Genomic DNA, 6,264 nt, shown 5'->3' on the forward strand with positions numbered 1-6,264 from the left:
CTTTTCCCTTCACACAGACAACTAACAGCTCAGGTTTCTTCAATATTTTAATGATCCTCAGAATTGTAACCAATTCTTCCTGATGTGAAAGTTTTACAAACTATACGCCAACACTGTGCAGTCTTAGTTCTGTAACTGCTCTGTACAATCTCCTGTCTTACGAGAGACCATACTTGCTTTTGACATCACTTTACCTCCTCCATTCTGAACCAAAATGCTTTTGAAGTCAATTTTAGGAACTTGTTCATGGTTGATTCTGCTATAGCTCATGTTTTCTTTCTCCTGTCATAAACAGTATTATAAACAAATTTCCATTCACTCTCCAGGGGTCCTTGCAGTTGCCTGGACTCTCTGTCGGTCTGGAAAGACTGGCCTTCTTAATTTTTAAACCTCTTGCCTTAAATAAACAGCATTCATCAGAACTACTGTGAAAAGATATATGTGTAAATCACATATCTTTCACACTTCTTACCCCTACTATTCTTTAACTCGATTCAAATTAATTCTCCATCCTGCTCTCTTGAACCAGTCATATCCAACAATTGCACTGATGTTGTCTTGGATGAATAATGCTGGCCCAATCCTAATCCTAGGAGTCACCTGATAACACCAGTTGTGGATTTGTTACCTCATCGTGATAATCAATTCATAACAAATATATAGATTATTCCAGAAGTGCAGAATTCAGGGACCTCAGCCAGCTCCCAAACACCTAATCTAACACCCAACCATGCATTTGCAACATACCTTGTTTTGATTCATGGAGTTATTCTGTCTCATGCATTGTAAATGCACTGCCAATAGCCTGAAGAGGAGGAGATGTGGGTCATTTTGAGTTGTATCTAGTGCCATGACTAACTTACATCTTCAGTCAAGCCAACATCTTAGCGATTGCCTGTTTGTGTTCTACATATCAGCCATCATGGACAGAGAGAACTGTGCTACATTAATGCTGAAATTGGATCGTTTGTATTGTGGCTTGACATTTCCCATGGAGTTCCAAGGATGTGGCAGATTGGAACCATGTACTGCACTGCATATTTATTGGCTATACTCGAAGATCTGAAACTCATCACCCACAGTTACCTAAGATAGGCCATTGATTATTCTTATGTAATTTTCAGATTATTTACTGAAGTTTATTGAGAAACATCAGTTTTAATGTTATACATTAGCTTTGAAACACTTGTTGACATAACCTGTTTCTGGGGTTTGGCTGTTTACCTTGTCAATTACTCATTTGAACTGTTCATTCTGCTGGATCCAGGACTGAGAACCCAGATATCAGAAAGTCATTTGTGGCATCCCCAACCCTCAGTTTGCACACCTTGCAGTTTGAAGTCAGTTTATATTTTACCAGGAACATCTCCTGGCTCTTGCTAAACACTTGCATTGGAAAGGGAGTGAAAAGGCACACTCCTGGCACCTTGGGATGTCACCATGGAAGGCTAGCCCAATGTATTCACATGTTTCCGAGGAATCAAAGTGTTGGAAATAGAGGTGGTGGATTTTTGAAGCACGGGTAATTACATTTGCTTGATCAGAACATGAGCAGCAGGCAAAAGTCACCGGTGAAGGGACCAGACCATGATCGGAAATGTCTAAAAAAGAGATAGTTGAAAGGTATCACTAATAAAAAGCACCATCTTGTATCCAGAAGTAAGTCAGAAGTTGAAAAGTCATGGTGGATTTAGATGGACATCTTGGCTTGCTGCTGAGTCTGCACTGTCTCTAGCAATGTCCATTTCAGATTTTAGGACTCAGTTTGCATTTAGGAGTCTCAAGTGTACCAAAGTTGATTCAGCATTCGCTCAGTGTCCACATCAGGCAATGACTGAAATCCATGCTTTGTGAAATGAACATTCATACCATAAGTGCCAGTCAAGGAACATCTTCATCAAGGCAGAATCTAAACTTAAACTGCATTCGCTTTGCTGAACCCCTGTGATCAATATCATGGGTAATTGATCAGAAATGTAAATGGACAAAAGGTGTAAATACTAAGGCAACAACAGTAGATCTGAAGTTGTGAATTCTAAACTTCATATTCTCACGACTTGACTCCCCAAAACCTGTCCAACATGGACAAGACACAAGTCAAGAGTGTGATGGATTACGCCCCACTTGCTTTCAGAAACTGAACAAGATCCAAGACAAAGCACCGCACTTGATTGGCCATCCACTTTCACCATTCACTCTTTTCCACAACAGCATACAGTCGCAACAGTGCCTACTATTGACAAGATGCACGGCAGCAATTCACCAAATCTCACACTTAAAATCTTGACTGATTAGAGAGACAGTGGTTGCAGATACAACACCACCATCTATCAGCAATCTCCCGGCAAAGTCCCAACTTCCAGAGTGGAATAATATCATCATTCCCTTCCTATCACTGGGTCAAAATCCTGGAGCTCACTGCGCATGGGTTATTGTGAAGGAACGGCTCTAATATTGGGGACTTATTTTACAACAATTACATTCACAGACATTGACTTGATTACTTGCAATTCAAGCCCTCATCTTACAAATGCACATGCACCAGAGTGAAATTTACAGACTCTTATTTTTGAGCCACCCAAGTCCCTTCATCCAGATAGGAGGTATCTCAATTGGTTGACTGAAGAGGCAAATAACTGCATCAAGGTCGATGTCAAAAGGATTTCATAACATTAACTGCACTACTTTGCCTTTTTGCCAACATTAAAGCAAAGAATATTCCAGAGAAAATGTGTTAATCCAAGTCATAAGTGTGATAGACAGTATGTTCAGAGATTATGTCACTTTACAGCAACATTTTCAGCTTGGTGCTGTCTGTTGTACCACATTTATTCAATCAATGGGAGTTTGATTGATATTAAGAAGTGAAAAACTATAGATGATGAAAATCAAACAGCAGAAACTGCACAAGGTAGATTGGTCATTCATCCACTGCGGTGAAATCAGATCCATTCATGTTTTGGGTGCATCAAAACCAGGAACACTGATATGACCAGCAATGGAGTGTATATGGGTTGTTGATGTACACTCCATTGTGAAGAAAAACCAGAAGTGAGATAATCCATCTTAACAGACATCAGAGTTTAAACAACAGGCGGGAAAATACAACAGTGCTTCTTAGGAGGCTGCACTGATGATGTTTCCCAGCAAGGTAATGAAACATCTGTGGAACAATGAACCAGTTTGGCAAGCCAACCAACCACAACATGAGCTACAAATATACTCTAAAATCTTAGACATGATACTAACTCAACTTGATTCAAAACTTAATATTCCATTACTCGTGACAGTAATGTTCGCTGAAGCTAACCCCTCGAACTTGTCACCTCCTCTCATACCATGCAATTGTTCGCTTTCAACATTTCAATCACATTCCTTTGTCATCCGTAACCCTGCAAACTCCCACCACTCTCCGCCCCACACACTGTTCTCCTTTAACTCGACTTTTACACCTCTCCTTGTCCACATATCCCTGTATTCTGTCAGACACTGGAAATGTGTCTTAACTTTGAATATGTTCAATGCTGGAGCATCAGAAACCCTATGGGATACAGCATTCCAAAGATACACTCCCTTCCCCCTACCACATCCCGTATCAAAGATCTTTCATCCCAAGGCTATATGCAAATAATCAGCCTGGAGGAAAAGGGGCTCTTAAAGTTAGATCTCGAAAGACCTTTGGAGTCTTGAGGAAACATTGACAAATTTCTCTTTCCCTCCATCCCAAATAATTGACCATTGTCAATACTGTACCCCCTTGTTCTTGATTCACCAGCTTTGAGAAACTGTCTCAGTATCTGATCTCAGAAGGCCTGCAGGATCTAGTGGCGTCGTTGACAGAAAACAGATCAGATATTTATCTAAAACATTCTGCAATCACTCAAGCCACATTCTGTTGAATATGCCCCAAGAAAGGGCATATTCATCACTATCTACAAATGGAATGCACAGTAATCTTTCCTTGAAAGAGCCTCAATCAGCAAAGAAAGGTCAAAAGCCAGTTGTCTGTAAGAACTACAAATACCAACAGTGGGATATAGGAAAGTGAAAACAGGGTGACCAAAATAAGCGAAGAATGCGCATGGCGTAATAAACATTCTCATTAAAGGAGAAGAGTGGAAAAAAGAGAATTTAAACTTACTCGTACAAATGGAATTCAAAATAGCAGCTCATCATCAGGGTCTCAAGATCAGCTCAGGATAGGACAATCGATGCTGGCCCAGCCAATGATGCCCACATCCTGAGGTGAATTAAATAAAGAGAGGCCACAGCATGGGTGTACCAATCTGAGTCAGAGGTCGTGGGTTCAAGTCCCAATCCAGAGACTTACCACAAACTCCAGATGAACACCCCAAGGCTAGACTATGGGTGTGCTGCACTATTAGACTTACTATTTTTCACATGAGGGTTCATTCTGACCTCAAAGTGAGGGGTTGAAGTGTCCAGATCATCAGTCAAAGAATAGCAGGCATGTTAACTTCAATATCCATGCCAGTGTTTATCCCTCAATTAACACGGATGCATTACAGATTCCCTAATCATCATCATATTGCTACCTTTTGGAGCAGGCTGTGTGCAAAATGACCGTTACATTTTCCCACATTACAATAGTGATGTCACTTTAATTGTGTAGTGGCAGTTGACAAAATAAAAACAAGAAAGTAAGAATAATTTGTGATTGCTTATAAATGATTGGGAAATTGAGATTGTTTAAATGCTTGAGACAAGATCTTTCCAAGTTGGTGGCACTTGGAAAGAGATCAACTGTAATTTTTTGGGGTTGTAACAAATATTGGTGCATGTGATCTGGTGACCACTGATTTGGAAGCTCTTCCAACAGGAAGGGAGTTAAAATATAAATGGTGTGGCACACAGAAGAGCAATTGAGAGCAGAAGTTAGGTGAGAAAGATCCCAGAAGAAAGTGACCCCTCAGGGAATGTTCCCCAGATGGATCCCTGTAATGTACAAGTTGTTGCTTGCAGAGAATTATCAAAGTCATTAAAAAGCAAGGGACGGGAATTAAGTTCTGAGGAACTGTAGACCTGACCTAGAGGCACAGTGGATTGCCTCCTGACTCAGTAAAGTAGTCTCTATCTCCTAATCCAAGTCTAATTTATAGCTTGTACCTACGCTGAAATTCCTGTTAATTTATGCTGATTCTGCCTCATATTAGAGTAGAATTTAGTGAGAACTGGACAATACCACTGTGCCACAAGAGCCTTACACCTGCCCTGTTGACTGACTGAAACAGACACACATTGATTCTGCAACATATGTGATACATCTCTCCAAGCATGTTCTCTGAGAATGAGGAGTTTGTTCTTGTTCATGATTTTAACTTTATAATGCTTCATCCTGTATCAAAACAGGAAGATGTATTCACTGAGTTTGGACCCTTCATTCCCAGTTATCTCATCACAATGCAACAATGATGGGGCAGCCCTGAAAGCATGCTGAGCATCTCTGCAAGAAAGGTATTGAGGAACATCTAGCACATTTTCATCTGCAATGCGTATGGCAGGTAACATTGCTGAAACTCAGTGCAAACCCTGATTTACATCTGTATAAACTTGACATAGTGATTGGAGTGGTCATATTCAATAAACTTGATTCCATCAATCAAATGCACGCTGTGTTGGACAGTCTCAGATTTGGACCTGCCATCACAGCTGGCTGTACAGCCATACTCGAGAGAAAGCTGCATGTTGGGCTTGTTGAAAGGCGGTAACCTGCCTGGTGATAGGCATGATAGGATTTGTCCTCAATGGCTTGCTGCTTCCCCAAGATGCACCAACGTCATTTACATCCTATCCTGTCTGTGACTGACCCTGCACAACATAAATTGGCCAAATTGCTTTGTGAACTGTTGTGACCAGTTTGAAATGAGTTTTTGATTTACATAATGAAGGATTAATTGATGTTTACTAGATCACATACACCTAAGGTCAAGTCCACATGCTCTTTCAACAGTGCCAGATGGATTTAGCCGTATATCACGCTGAGAAGCCACTATCACCTGCACAATGACCCTACATCATGGCAAGTGAGATGTTCCATCTCTGACTGAAGGTGTGTTCATCAAAAGTGTGAACCCATCAACTTTAGCAGTTGAATTTAATTCCAGAAACACCCTGTACACCCAAATAGATGGCATTGCCCTGCGATCTTCACCAAACCCAGCCCTTGTGAATACCTTTGGTGATTACCGTGAAAAGTGATTATTTGAGGAAATGAGAAAGGGTCACTGGACCCAAAATGTTAAC

Source organism: Stegostoma tigrinum, chromosome 40 (genome assembly GCF_030684315.1).
Source record: "Stegostoma tigrinum isolate sSteTig4 chromosome 40, sSteTig4.hap1, whole genome shotgun sequence".
Taxonomy (NCBI): domain Eukaryota; kingdom Metazoa; phylum Chordata; class Chondrichthyes; order Orectolobiformes; family Stegostomatidae; genus Stegostoma; species Stegostoma tigrinum.